This window comes from Gastrolobium bilobum, unplaced genomic scaffold (assembly GCF_033153095.1).
Source record: "Gastrolobium bilobum isolate Gb01-03AN ecotype WA unplaced genomic scaffold, APGP_CSIRO_Gbil_v1 utg11321, whole genome shotgun sequence".
NCBI classification, from domain to species: Eukaryota; Viridiplantae; Streptophyta; class Magnoliopsida; order Fabales; family Fabaceae; genus Gastrolobium; species Gastrolobium bilobum.
In genome coordinates this window covers 233681-249089 of record NW_026897751.1, presented here as the reverse complement: position 1 = coordinate 249089, position 15409 = coordinate 233681, and positions in this window count along the sequence as shown.

Here is a 15409-nt window from a genome sequence, read left to right as displayed (position 1 = left end):
GGCGACTGTCTTTAGCGGTTAATGTCCCGAAGTGGGACATTTTGGTGTATCTCTTGGACGTGCTGCAGTCTTGGAGATCGTGAGGGTCCACATCAGCCCTAAGGGCTGACGCGGAACAAGGTTGGGCCTGAGTAGTTGGGCCACTCCAGTACTTGGGCTGCCACTCCAGTACTTGGGCCATCCAGAACAGGATCCCCCCAGCTTGGCAGCAACCGTGGGATGGTGCCAAGTTAAAGACTTTGGTCGTTCCCGTCAGGGCGGTGTGAAACCGGCGCTCTACTAAAGCGTCTTCGAGAGGGAAATACTGGCGCTCTATTGGGGAGTCCTTCAAGAGGGAGATTACTGGCGCTCTATTGGGGCGTCCTTCAAGAGGGAAATGACTACAAAGCCTCGTATCGCCGTGGCGCCATGAGCATCATCCTGGTTATAAGCATAAGTTGGCGCCTCGGTAGATAGGATTTGGCGACGCGTTGTTTGGCGATGTGAAATGCTTGAGCACGGGAGATTGCTTTTGGTGATAGCTGTAACACGGTCATTGATGACGGGGATTGGTAGGTGACGGAAGCGAAAAGGCTGCCTCTTAAAGACACTTTAAGAGGCTTTTCGGTTTCCGAGGAGCCGTAATGATGAGTTATCCAATCATTACTATTTATTGCAGGCATCGAAACGTCATAGGGTTCGACGCATTAATGCGACACGACTGGTGACTTGTCCCTTTGAAGTGACCACTTTGCCCCCTCTCCTTAACCGCCCATCGCACGATGCGCGTGTCATCGTACGGTTAAGTGAGGAGGACTTACACGTGTCTGTGTGAGACCTCTTCTTTCCTTACACGTGACTGTGTGAGACTTGTGTGAGACCTCTCTCTTTGCCCCCCCCCCCTTTTTATAAAAAATGGGGAGCTCCTTTGTTGGGACTCTTTCTTACGCGAAACCTACACTGTTACGCTTTGCTCAGAGCCTTTGTTCCCTATCCTCAGTTCGGTGTGATAGTGCCGGTCTTCTTTCTCTCTCTTTCTGCGATTCTCGGGTATAGTCTTTCTTCTCTTGTCGTTTCTATTCTCATTTCTGGTTGTCTTCTACTCCTTTTTCTGCTGTATCGATGGTTAGGTTTACAGAACCTATCTCAGGCCTCATACTTCCTGAATCGGAAGTAGAAATCAAGGAAGAGGAGTTTGACGAGGCCTTTGAGGCACTGGGGAATAGTGCGGTGGGGCCAGCAATGCGAGAGTATCTTGCTAGTTGCGCCCAAAGTCATCCCTTAGTTCCTGGGGTTGAGAAGTTTCCGCATGGGAAAGTACCCGAACTTCTGGGTTTCAGCGAAAAGGAGATTCAAAATCTCCTTCCCGAAAGAGCTTTAGGTCCTGTCCTACCGTATGCTGGTGAGGCGTCATGTTCCGTTCCCCGTAGTGGGCGCCGCAGAGGGCGCCACGATTTAGTTGGTGAGAAGAATTCCAGATCTGGTGGGCGTTTGCCTGCTGGCTCTAGGAGGCAGAATGTCGCTTCACGTTGTCGTGTTTCTCGGCGTTCTGATCTTGGAACTGGGCGATTAATTTGACCCGTATCCAACATCAATCGCCTGCGACAAAACCGTCCATTGGAGTATTATTTCCACCCTCGCCCTTCTTCATTTGCCCTTCGCTCATCTCATGGTCGAATTCCCTCCATTCCCCAATCTTTCCATCGTCGTATGTATGATGAGTCCACAGAGAACCGTTTTGGTAGATACCTCCCGGAGGATGGTCGCCTTACAAGGAATGGCGTGTGGGACGCCATTTTTGAGGACATAGGGCTTTATAAGATACCGCCTGCTTGGTGGCCTTCTAACCTGAGCTATTCAGATTTTTTTTCAAGTTCATCAGATACCTCGGATTCTGATGGTGAGTTAACTGTTTCATTTTTCCTTTTTCCTTTTCGTTGTGCTTGGCGTGGGGGGTGTTGGAGGTGACAGGAGTGTTGATAGGGTGGGTTGGACTATCTCGTTTCCTTTTGCAATGGTCTTCCTGGCGTCAGTGAAGTTTAGAGGATTGACTGTGTGTTTGTCGCTCCTAGGTAGGACTTATAAAGATTTTCCAGACTTATGGCGACTGTTCAGTCGGACGACGGTCTCGGGGCGCGGGAGTGGGTTGATTCAGTGGTGGCCTCAACCTCTTCAAGCTACTCTGACAAGAGCATCTTACCCAGCCACTATAAAGGTGAGCCTAGCTTCAGCATAACTTAAAATGGCGCAATGGAGGCGAAGTGGCAACCGGTTGCGGTCGGCGCTGATCGTCGGGCTTGCGACGCGCCTCTTATGGCGCAACGATCACGGTGGCGGTTTATGGTGTACAAAACGCACTTTACTGATCAGAAGGTGAGGTTTCCGTTGTCAGAGTTCGAGATGGGTGTGCTATGTCACTTACAGGTCGCGCCTTCGCAACTTCATCCCAATGCTTGGGCGTTTGTCAGAGTTTTTGAGAGTATATGCAAGTATTTCGATATGGCCTACTCTGTACGATCATTCTTCTATTGTTTTCAAGTGTCTCCGTCCAAGAAGACGAAGCTTGGTTGGGTTTCTTTGAAGGCGCGCAATGCGATTGGATCAATATTTGCCCAGTACGCCAACTCTTATAAGAATTGGACGCGTACCTTCTTTTGGATTGAACCGGTGCTAAGCGAGGGCGAGCTCCCTTTCTTTGTTGATCCGTCGAGTGGGGAGTGTCGGTTTCCCCTATACTGGACTAAGGCTCACTACGAAACGCCGGCCGGTCAGTACTCGTTTGCTCTAGGGGTCCTGTCTCCTGGGGAGGTAAAGGCGATCAAATGGTTTTTGGAAGTAAAGGGGGGTCTTGGCAGATGGCCCACGAAGCAAGTGTTGTGCCATGGAGGTGTGGTGGCGTTCAATGTTGTTTTATTTGTGGCGGTTTATTCTGTCGCTTCTTGTGTTTACCCTTTCTTGTGTTTATACTGACTCGTGTCTTTATTGTTTGTAGTTGGAAAAATGGCGACCGATGCGTTGAAGCTTGCGCGTGATGCATCAGCTAAAGTGAGGCCAAGCAGGGCGTAGCGCCTCAGACTCAGACCATCCTTCCTTCAAAAAGAAAAAGCTTGGACAAGGGTAAAGCCATAGAGGTCCGCCCTAAAAAGAAGAAAGTTCGGTCTGCTGTTGACATCCCTGCTGGTGAACTTGAGAAACGGGCTAACCGCCCTATTATTAGAGATCCTACTGGCGTGACTGGCAACTCTTCTGCAAGTGAATCAACACTTGGTTCTGGATTACGAGGTGCGATAACGAGCTTAACACCTCCAAGATCTTCCCAGGCGAGGCGCACTGAGCCTTCTGGGGGCGGTCTGACCCGGGACTGCGCGTCTGAAGGCGATCCGGCAATTAACAACGCTTCGGGCGATGGAGGAGATGACCACCCTGCTGAGTTGTCTGAGGCTGTAGGTTCACCTTCTCTTCCTGAAATTCTTGTGAGCAGGGCGCTCAGCTTGTCGGAGAGGGACCTTGTCCACGGCTTCCCCAACATCAGGCGTCCCAAGATGGTAATGCCTGCGCGTTTCGACCGTCAGCAATACATGGACTGCACCCAAGTGATAATTGGCTGTCTCCTGGGCCAACAAGAGATTACTCTGGATTTTGAGGAACGATGCTCCCAACAGGAGGATCGTATTGTTGATTTGGGGCGGCAGGTGAATAGTTTGACCGCTGACGTAGGGCGCCTTGGCAAAGAAGTTGCTGACGGGAAAGCTTCTTCAAAATCTCTGATGGCGCAATTAAAAACGGCAGAGGACGCGGTGAAACTACTGACCGCCGATAAAAGCAACCTGAGTCTGTCAGTGGAGAATTTGAAGAAGGAAAAAGAGACTCTTTCAGCAGAGAGAGATCAATTATCTTCAGATTTATTTTCCGCGCACGGGAGCCTTCACGCCAGGGATGACGACTATAAGAAGGCTGTTGAGCAAGTGGGGAAGCTGGAAGAGGCTCTGGCCGATCTGATGTACGATTCTTTCAACAACGCCCTCAAACAGGTTGCCGTCAGGTATCCTGGTGCTGATTTGACTGGCCTGGATCCGTCTTATGATGTAGAGGATGGCCAGATTGTAGAGCGCCTTGAAGGTGATGGTGTGAAGGTGATTGAAACGTCGCCAGAGACTGACGACGATGAAGGGGCTCGCGGCGTGCTTCCTATGACTGACACGGACAGTGATCATACGCGAGATGGAGATGGGCGTGTTACGTCAGGCGGTCCTGCTGTTCGTGGCGGTGGTACTGATAACGTGACCGCTGGGCAGGTTGAGGTTGATCAGGCGCCGGTGGCGGTTGCCTCAGCAGTTGAAGAGGACTCGACCGTTCAGGCTCAGGTTGTTTAAGATGTTCTGGCGACCGTTCAGGCGCCAGTTTTTTTTTCTTTTCTTTTCTGCGTGGTTGGTATGTCAACTGCGGCCTTTATGTTGTAAAAACTATCAATATCAACGAGTGGATTTCCTTTGCATTTGTCATTTTTCTCGCTTTATCTGAAGGATCACTTTGTTTTTCTTGTCTTTTCCTACAAATTAAGCCTGATTTAAAGGCGTTGGCTGGGGGTGAGGACCATCCCAGTCCAACTGCGGCGAGGGTGAGAACCATCTCGCTTGTTGGGCGTTGGCTGGGGGTGAGGACCATCCCAGTCCAACTGCGGCGAGGGTGAGAACCATCTCGCTTGTTGGGCGTTGCCTGGGGGTGAGGACCATCCCAGTCCAACTGCGGCGAGGGTGAGAACCATCTCGCTTGTTGGGCGTTGGCTGGGGGTGAGGACCATCCCAGTCCAACTGCGGCGAGGGTGAGAACCATCTCGCTTGTTGGGCGTTGGCTGGGGGTGAGGACCATCCCAGTCCAACTGCGGCGAGGGTGAGAACCATCTCGCTTGTTGGGCGTTGGCTGGGGGTGAGGACCATCCCAGTCCAACTGCGGCGAGGGTGAGAACCATCTCGCTTGTTGGGCGTTGGCTGGGGGTGAGGACCATCCCAGTCCAACTGCGGCGAGGGTGAGAACCATCTCGCTTGTTGGGCGTTGGCTGGGGGTGAGGACCACCCCAGTCCAACTGCGGCGAGGGTGAGAACCATCTCGCTTGTTGGGCGTTGGCTGGGGGTGAGGACCATCCCAGTCCAACTGCGGCGAGGGTGAGAACCATCTCGCTTGTTGGGCGTTGGCTGGGGGTGAGGACCATCCCAGTCCAACTGCGGCGAGGGTGAGTACCATCTCGCTTGTTGATTAATCTAACAATATAAGCGGTCAATGTTTGCTTCTTATTGAAAATGTGGGACCCTGCCTCATTAAAAACCTTCCCTAGTAAAACCCATTGGGACAAAAACGTAGGGAAGGAAAAGAGTGCAGGTGAAATTACATGGTATTTTAACTATAGTACTTTTTGAGCTTGTCCGCGTTCCACGCCCTTGGGATCGCCTTTCCATCCAACGTCTCAAGTGAGTATGCTTCTCTTCCCAGCTTGTTTGTTATACGGTAGGGACCTTCCCAATTAGGGGCGAGCTTCCCTTCCCGGGCGTTCTTGTTTCCGACATCTGCTCTTCTGAGAACCAAATCCTTCTCTTCGAAAATTCGTGGAATCACTTTCTTGTTGTAACAAGTGGCCGATCTTTCTTTTGTCTGGCGATCGTTGTGGGCGGCGTGTATTCTTACTTCGTCCAGTAGGTCCAACGCTTCTTTCAAGTGCTGGTTGTTGATGACCTCTGTCACGTGTTCACGTCGCCATGAAGCCTCGCCTTTCTCCACTGGTATCATGGCTTCGGAATCGTATGTCAGCGGTAAAGTGATGTCTAATTTGTAGACTGTTCATCAATGCTCGGTACTTGGCGTTAGTAAATTGAGTGTCGTTATCAGTTATGACCTCCCTCGGGATACCAAATCGGTAGACAATGCTTCTCCAGAAGAACCTTCTTGCTTTTTGGGACGTGATAGTAGCTAAGGGTTCTGCCTCTACCCATTTGGTGAAGTAGTCAATGGCGACGATCAACCACTGGATTTGCCCAGCCGCCTTGGGGAAAGGCCCGAGGATGTCAATTCCCCACTTGTAGAACGGCCATGGAGATGTGATCGATGCCAATTCTTCGGGTGGTGCTCTGTGTATGTCAGCGAACCTTTGGCACTTTTCGCATTTCTTTACATGCTCATGAGCATCATGTTCCATGGTTGGCCAGTAAAACCCTGCTCTTAACGCCTTCTTTACCAGTGAGTGATCGCCTATGTGATGGCCGTTGATACCTTCATGAATTTCTTCAATTACATACTGGACGTCATTAGGGTTCAAACACTTCAGGAGTGGGGTAGAGGTCCCCCGCTTGTATAGACATCCCTTTACTAGGCAGAAATGTGCGCACCGCCATATTAGCTTTTGACTTTCACTCCTATCCGAGGGTAACACCCCTTCGGCCAAGTAGTTGATGATAGGCGTTGCCCAGGTTTCCTCAGTGGCGTCCCCTGGGTGGTTAGAAATGCTCATTACGATGCACGGGCTTGGCATATTGTGCTGAATTACCGATCTGTTGTTCCCTGGGCTTTTGGTGCTTGCCAACTTGGCGAGGATATCCGCCCGTGTATTTTCAGATCGCCTTATATCCTCTATTTCAACAGCTTCAAAACTTTCAATAAACTCCTTTACCTTCTCCAAGTACCTGCACATTAATGGTCCCTTGGTTTGGTATTCGCCTGAGATCTGGAAAGCTACCAGTTGGGAAATCTGTGAAGACTTTAAGGCGTCTGGCGCCCATTTCTTTTGCTTGGAGCAGTCCTGCTATCATGGCCTCATATTCTGCCTGATTGTTCGTAGCGTTGAAGTCAGAGGTCAGAGAATGTTCGAGTGCTACGCCATCTGGGTTCTCGACTATCATCCCAGCGCCCGATCCTTTGGCGTTCGAAGAGCCATCAACGTATAATTTCCAGTTACCAGCTGTAGGCGTTTCAGTTGCATGCTTCTTCGGATGGGGGTTTGGAGTCATTTCAGCGATGAAATCTGTCAAGGCTTGGGCCTTAATAGCCGTTCTTGGTTCGTAGGCGATCTGGTATTCTGATAGTTCTATCGCCCACGACATCATTCTTCCGGCCAGGTCTGGCTTATGCAACACTTGTCGAATTGGCTGGTTTGTTCTGACAGTGATTGGGTGGCACTGGAAGTACGGCCTTAAACGCCTTGCAGCAAAAATAAGTGTTAATGCTACCTTCTCGACTTGGCTGGTTCAGTTCTGTGAGCCCACTATGTACCCTTGAGGTAATGTTATTATATGGATTATACCCCTAGCTGAGGTAAAGACCAGGCTATAAGGTATTATTCCAAGAGGTAGCAAGCTGATATCAATGGCAGATAAATAACAAGAGTATGACTTGGAAGTAAATGGGCATAACAACAGTACATAAAAGATCTCTTTTGGTGTGCCCCATGAGGGCTATTTATAAGGAAGATGATGCAGGTTGGTGAGGTGGGGGTCAACCCTTCTTGGGATGCACGCCCATGATGGCAGTGTTAGGCGTGGTTGGCGCTGCCACAATGGCAGTGCTACAACCACTGCACCCGGCGATGTCAATATTGAACAAAGGGGCATATTCCTTTGCAGTGCTTATGGCGACTGTCTTTAGCGGTTAATGTCCCGAAGTGGGACATTTTGGTGTATCTCTTGGACGTGCTGCAGTCTTGGAGATCGTGAGTGTCCACATCAGCCCTAAGGGCTGACGCGGAACAAGGCTGAGGGTTGGGCCTGAGTAGTTGAGCCACTCTAGTACTTGGGCTGCCACTCCAGTACTTGGGCCATCCAGAACAGTACTGAATGATGCTTTCACCGTGATTGTGTTAATACGATATGACATGAAATGATTAAAAAAAAATTAATGCAAGTCAATGTTGTATTCATAGGTCAACATATAATGATACAAATTTTTTCGTGTTAGTTTTTATCGAGAGTGGATCATCTCATTTTAAAAATTCACATGACCTTAAAATTTTTGTGTTTATCTTTTTCTTGAGAAACATTAAATAAGTAAGGTTCAATTATAATTTGTTAACATTAATGAATAAATAAATAGACACAAAAATTTCATATGACCCTTTCCTGCGAAATTTTAATATGAGAGGGTCTATTCAGGTTTTTGCCAATACAAAATATGACGCAAATTTAAAAATGTATTAACCCAAACACAAATTTCTCATACTGTGTTCTTGTCATGTTAGTGGGTTGTGTTAAAAATTGTCATCCCTAATTAATATAAAGGCTATACTTTTTTTCAGCCACTTGATGTCCCCTAAATAAATTTAGGGAATCATAATCATACAAAGATAAGTAAAAATATTAAATACAAAAAAATCTTGTAAAATTTATTGGCAGATGTCCTCCAGTCAAAGAAATGATTCTACCTTAATATAAATCATTTTTCAATTCATCAGCTATCTTGCCTTTGAATTAATACCTAAAAAACACTTTAAAATAAGGGAGTTATTTTTTCAATTCATCAGCTATCTTGCCTTTGAATTAATACCTAAAAAACACCTTAAAATAAGGGAGTTATACTTCTCATTCAACTGCAAAAGAAAATTCATTCTGTTGACCCTTTGATCTTTGCGCTTCTATTTTTATTTTCTTTTTCTTTTTTTTTAATCTGTGGGACTCACTCAAACTGGGTTTGCCAGAAAGATTTAAACGTTTGCGCTTAAAGGAGAACTATAAATCCCTTAAAATAAATAGGTGTATTTTGATTTTCTTTTTAAAATGAAAATTTAAGCTTAAAAAAATTTAATTGTTTGACTTTTTTTACTTTTATTTTTTTATACTAATCATACGTATAAAATATATATACTATTATTTTAAACAAATTGTTTTCTTAAAAAAAATTCATCCAAACAGGATAATACGAAGAAGGTGGATAAGAAGTCAAAAAAGAGAAAATGATTAGCGTGTTAATGGGCCAGAATATGGTCTCAAAAGATTAAGTCTGTATTTAAATATATCAGTTTGGTCTAACCTGTTATATGAATATAATTAGTAACTTGTGACTTGATTTATTTATAAAAAAATAAAAACAGGGTTTAGTCTATTAGCCTATTAAAAAAAATAAGACAATAAGATTTATCTAAATAGAATATAAGATCAACAATGCTAATAATTTCACAAAGATTCATAAATTCAATATATATCCAAATAACATAATATAAAACAAAATCATTAAAAAAAAATGTTTAACCAATAAAATGAGATGAAATTAAAGAGAACTATTATGAGTAATATAAAAAATAAAAATAAAAATAAAAATTAGTATATTATACAAAGCTGAATTTTTAAATTTAAGTCTTTATTAAATAAATTTTTATACAAATTTAAATTTCAATACCCAAATTTAGATATATAAATCCAGGATTTCATGAGTTGCGTCGCTCCTGTAAAGTGCCTAATTCGTTTAGCATTCCTAAAAACGATGTAGAGGTACCAGGTAAGTCCAAGGTGACAAGACAAAAGCGGAGGAAGGAGAACGTGGCACCACGCGTAGGAATGGTGTGTTAGATTTTGTAGTGATTTGACATTCTGTCCAACAATGACCAGATGTTATTGGGTAAATACACTGCGTATTCCATATTAAAATCATTTTTAAGGCAAAAGTTAAAGTGGTGAATACCAATTTATTTAATTAAGAGTTAATAATAATATCAATTCATATAAGTAAAAATTATATAAAAAAGATTCTTATGTTTTATTCTAAGCCGGCCTTATCCAGCAGCCTCAAAATCAATAAGGGCATGTTTGGTAGATATTATAACATTGTATAAGATCTGATTGAATTTTAAAACTATCCAGCGTTTGGCACGGTATTATATAAAATAATATATTAAATAAGATAATATCATCTAATATTTGGTAATGCACTGTATAATACTATATATGATAAAAATAAATATTTTTAATAAAAATAAATATTTTTAATAAAAATATCCTTTAATAAAGAATTTATATAATTCTTCAAAAAAATGTCATATGATATTAACTTTTATAAAAATTTATTGATCAGTGTGTCCAAAATATAAATTAATTTTTATAAAAATAAAAATATTCAATATTTTAAAAATTAATATATTGAAAAATTAATTTTAAATTTAATAGCTTAATATTAAAATAATATATTAATTTTTGAGAATTACATTAGTCAACGATATTAATACATCAATCTCTTATCAGGCCTTATCCCTCACCCTTAGGCCGGATTAAGTTATACATCATTTTGATGTATTAAGGGACTATGTTGTATAAGCTTATACTATACGATGGTCACACTAAACAACTGAAAATGTTATAACGTATAGTATAAACTTATACTATCATGTCTTATACATTACACCAAACAGACCGTTAGGCTCCAACCATTAATACGTGAGTGTGATTCACCTATATTCTATATATCCTATTATATTTTTTATGCACACATGATCTTTACATGTTAAAAGCCATGCAACTCACATCATAATTGGGCTCATAGGGTTAAAATGTCATTACACTCCAACGCCGAGAGGAAATTTTTCCCATCCTATAAATAAAGAACTCAATCTCATCATAAGCATGATTTTCTCCATCTTGTAAATATGTTGTTATTCCGTCAAACTCTTACCACATTTACAATTGAGCCCAAAACACCTACCTCATTTATCCTCAATTAGTGCGAGGCAAGTACGTTAACATTTGTCCATACCACTACTTTCTACATTATCGTCGGATCAACGTACTTTACGATTCAAAAAATAGATCTCGATTCCTACTTTATAACTAGTTCACTTTTCATAAGCCACTAGAGTTAGGGGCGTGGGTAAATGTGCTAGGTGATGTGTGTTCTAGTCCTTTCTCATGTATCTAAAAAAAAAAAATTAATTCATTTTTTCAATATTTTTCCTTAAAAATTAAGGAAAATATATTTCTTATATTGTATAAGACAAAACACAAAAAGTGAGTGAAATCCATTTTTTCTTTCTCTCTCTTTTTCTTAATGGGTCCTAGTCACTTTTTTTTGTGTTGCATAAGACAAAATTACCTCATATAACATCATAACATATTCCTCGAAAAGGGTTTGATGTCTCTTATATTGTAAGAGATAAAATTATCTCCGACACACACATAAAAAGTGTGTGGGCCATATGGACCCATGTGAGAAGAAGAGAGGAAAAAAAAAATGCACCCCACATACTTTTAAATATGTATATGAAATAAATTTATTTTCTATAACAAACAATTAAACTTTTATTAATTCATATACCTTAAACTTCCAAGTCCAACTTATAGTTGTGTTTATGCAAAGCCTATTGGGCTTCATAGGCCCATTACTAATTCCGATAAGATTCAACATAGTATATGAAAAAAAAAAAAGGAACTTGGTCTCTATGTTTGTCACTGCAAATTTCTAACCATCGAAAATCAAATCAACAACACCTTCATTGCAAATTAATTATTTGCTAGCAGATGAATTTAAATAAAAATTAAAAAAAATGAACAATCAGAAAATAAATAAATAAATAAATAAAATAGAAAAGATGAGCAGAGAATGAGGCATAGGAACGGAGGGCTTGTCAATGGTATATTGTGAAAAAAATGAAAAGAGGCTCTCTCTCACAGCCCTATTTGCTTATCAGCAAAGAGAATGTGGTTTGTGCTGTGCTATTAATCCTGCAACAACTCATGTACAAATACAAAGATGTAAACTAACAAAATTTCTTAAGAAAGTTGCAAGAAAAAAAAAAAAGTTAAATAAATAACTGAAGCAATGTGATTAAATGGTTCAAAAGCTTATTGATCAAACACAATTATATGAAAGTCCAACTGCAGCAAGGAACTAGCATCACTTTTGAAGCATGACACCAAGTCAAACAAAAACAAGGAAGAGATCAAAAAAATATGTTTAGACAAAGAACATGAATGTTACAAACTAGCTAACTTCTCTAATGTCATTTTAACTAAATAATAATAGCAAATCATATACAGAAACACCATACTCAAGCATTATCTGTAACAATTCCAACAGCTTCCTTATAGTTATTCCACAATTCTGTTACCATATTTGAGATCATATTTGAGATTTCCCCAAGTAGCTCTGGCACCTGTTTCACCGATTCCTCTAATGAAGTCCTGAGTTTCTCAGCAAGTTCTCCACCCACAGTTCCAACAGCAGACAATGATCCTGTGATGCTCTCTTTAAGAAGATCAAACACTGTAGAAATTATCAAATTTATTGAGTCAATTATCATCTGAAGGATGAACTCCAAACACCCCTTAATAACATCTGCAACTTGTTGAAATATTCCAAGTGAGTTTTCTCCAGATACTTTGAAACCTTGGATTAACAGCACAATTGTGTAAGCTATTGTGTTGAAGATTAAACGTGTTAACAAACTCCATAATGTCTCTATAAGGAATGTAACTGGCTTCACAAGAAGAGCCAACATTAGAACAAAGGTTTGAATTTGATGGATTAAACTTAGCAAAGAAGGTAAATACAAACCTTTATATATGCATAAAAAACTTGGAAATTTCCAGAGACTTTGAAGGTTTCAAAGTCACAATCCTCTGATTAGTTTATATAACAAGTAAAGTTTGAGAGAAGTTTCCTGTTAACAAGCTAAAGAATTAGTTGTTGCTTACACACACATGATGTTAGATAGAAACTTGTAAGGATAAAACACTTAAATTTTTTATAAAATACAAAGTAATAAATACTAACTTGTTCTTTACTCTAGAAAGATGTTGTCTATATATGCTTTGAAGCAATTCAACTTCATACAGGTATTACCGAGGAAAATATATGTTTATTCGCAATGATGCTGTACTAAGTAGATCTATAATCTCATTGGTGATTGCACTGTATAATATTATGACCCCATCATCTAGAATTGGAATCAAATGTCTAAAATTATAATTAGGTAGCATCAAACTTCTACGATAATTATTTTTAATATTTAGGGTCAGTTTGGTGTATCTTAAAATAAGATTAACAAAAAAAAAAAAAAAGGATGAATTTTTTTATTTGATTTTACATATAAATTTTATTCAATTTTTTTTATTAGATAAAACTTTTTGTTTCTAAAAGATAATATTTAATAACTAATGTTTTAAATTGAGTCTTTAAATATTTTAATTATTCTAATTTAATCCTTACATCCACCGTGACGCGATGATTATCTAAGTACTAAGAAGTGTAATTTTGTTACCCAGAAAAAAAAACTGTAATTTTTATTTTATTTTAATAAAACGAACAGATCCGGGATGGATTTGCCAGCCATATTATACTGGTGTCCAGAAATATTTGGTTTATATTTTAAACGGGTACGACTATTTTTTTTGTTTTGAATATAATTTGGCATTATTTGTATAAAAAAATTATGGGGAAAATGTGTGTTTTTTTTTTTAAAGAACACAAACTTAAATCTTTTTAAAAGAAAAATAAATACAAAGAGATGTAGGTTTCATTGAAAAAATAAAGACAAAAAAAAAAATGTGAATCTCATCTCTTTATATTTATCTTTCTCTTAAAAGGACTTTAATTTATGCCTTTCAAAAATACAAACACTTTTCCCAACAATTATTATCACAAGTTCAACTATCAAAGCTGTTGACCGAACATAGATTGGTTGTCCAAGTACTAAGTAGTGTAAATTTTCAAATAAAATCAACAGATCTGCGATAGCTTTGCCAATTGCCCCCCGTATACTTGTGTCCAATGTTGGTTTTTATTTTACATAGGCTATTGTTTCTTTTCTTTTTTGTTTTAAAGCATTATTAATACAGAAATTATTGGCAAAACGATAAAAGTTGTTACCTTAATAGAGAGAGAAGAGGGATCTAGGGATCTTTTTACTGCTGTTCAAGATTAAGAAGTTGTAATTTATTTTAGGGTTCGCTTTTTTTGAAGTTACTGGAAATAAATTATCTCCATCTGCAGTAAGTCTAATACGACATCGTTTTGGGACAAAAATCATGGTGTTTTTGTAATTTAAATTTATTTCAGTATTATTATAGTCTTTATAATTAGTCTTTATAATTATAATTTTTTTAATCTTTCAATTCCAAAACGACGTCGTTTTAGAAATAAATGCAGATAACTTAACTGCAGCAACTGCATAAATATTTTTCTATTTATTTTATATTAATAATTAATTAATAAATATTATCTCAGCACATCTAATTAGAGCAGATAACTTATTAGTTATTTGTCTTGATTCTAAAACTACATATTTTGAGGTTGGAAGAAATCATATTTGTAAATTATAACTTATTTTGAGATTATATTGGTCTTTATCGTTATAAGTTTTTCTTTCAATCCAAAACGTTGTCATTAAATTTTGATTCTATTTATGTTTTCATCAATTGTTTGGGAGTTGTGCTTTTTAAGGAAAAAATATTTCTAATTAAAAAATATATATAATTCGATAATTTCTTTCAAAAGAAAGTTTTAATTTTTTTCAAATTTTCCTCAAAAGTAAAAAAAAAAATGTAACTTTTAAAGAAAAAAGTATGATAACAATATTTTTTATACTTTATCCAAAACCCCTATATCCATCACTTTTCTCATCTATAAGATTTACACTTAAACGCTAAGTCATGACTCATGAGAGGAGGGGAGAAGACGCGAAAGTGATTTGAAGAGATGCAAACGCTTGTAAGTTTAACCAACATCAAATGTAGAAGAAAAGGATCTGGATCTTCACCAACTCAACGATAGAAACCCCAAGTACTAGAGGGGAGCAAATTTGTACGATATAGACAAAGGGAAATATTACTCTCATGTTACATTAGAGTAATTCTTTCATGCTATAAAGAGAATTCAAGTGGAACCTACCATTATAAAAAGTAAAAAAAAAACAAAACAAAAATTATGATTTTCGAAGTGAGAGAACATGAGATAATTATCTCATGTAAAATAAGAGTAGTATTTCCGATAGACAAGAAGGTCTCAAAATTTGTTTTCATGACAATATGAACTGCCATACTTAGAATCGTGAATGAAATAATATCAACTTATTTATATGCCTGATCAGGAATGAAACTGGGTACATGTCATATAAATGAACAATTACCTGCCCAGTCTTCAAACACATGAATTATGTGCAAATGAACGTGAACAAATCTTTTCATATCTCACTTTAACATAATTATATCATATAAAAAAATCATTGACAGATCAACTGCCAAAGCGTAGAATAAAAAACAAAAAATAATCATTTTAACTACTAACAGTTAATCTGTTAATAAATGATTAGGATTTTTTATTACATGACATGATTATATTAAACTGTGAGATATCTGACTATCTGAGCATCCATTCTCACATGTACAATATTCTTTTTCCTAAAGAATACAAAATGAATATTCAAACTGTACAATCATATGAATAGCTGCACAATATTTAAACATAGATC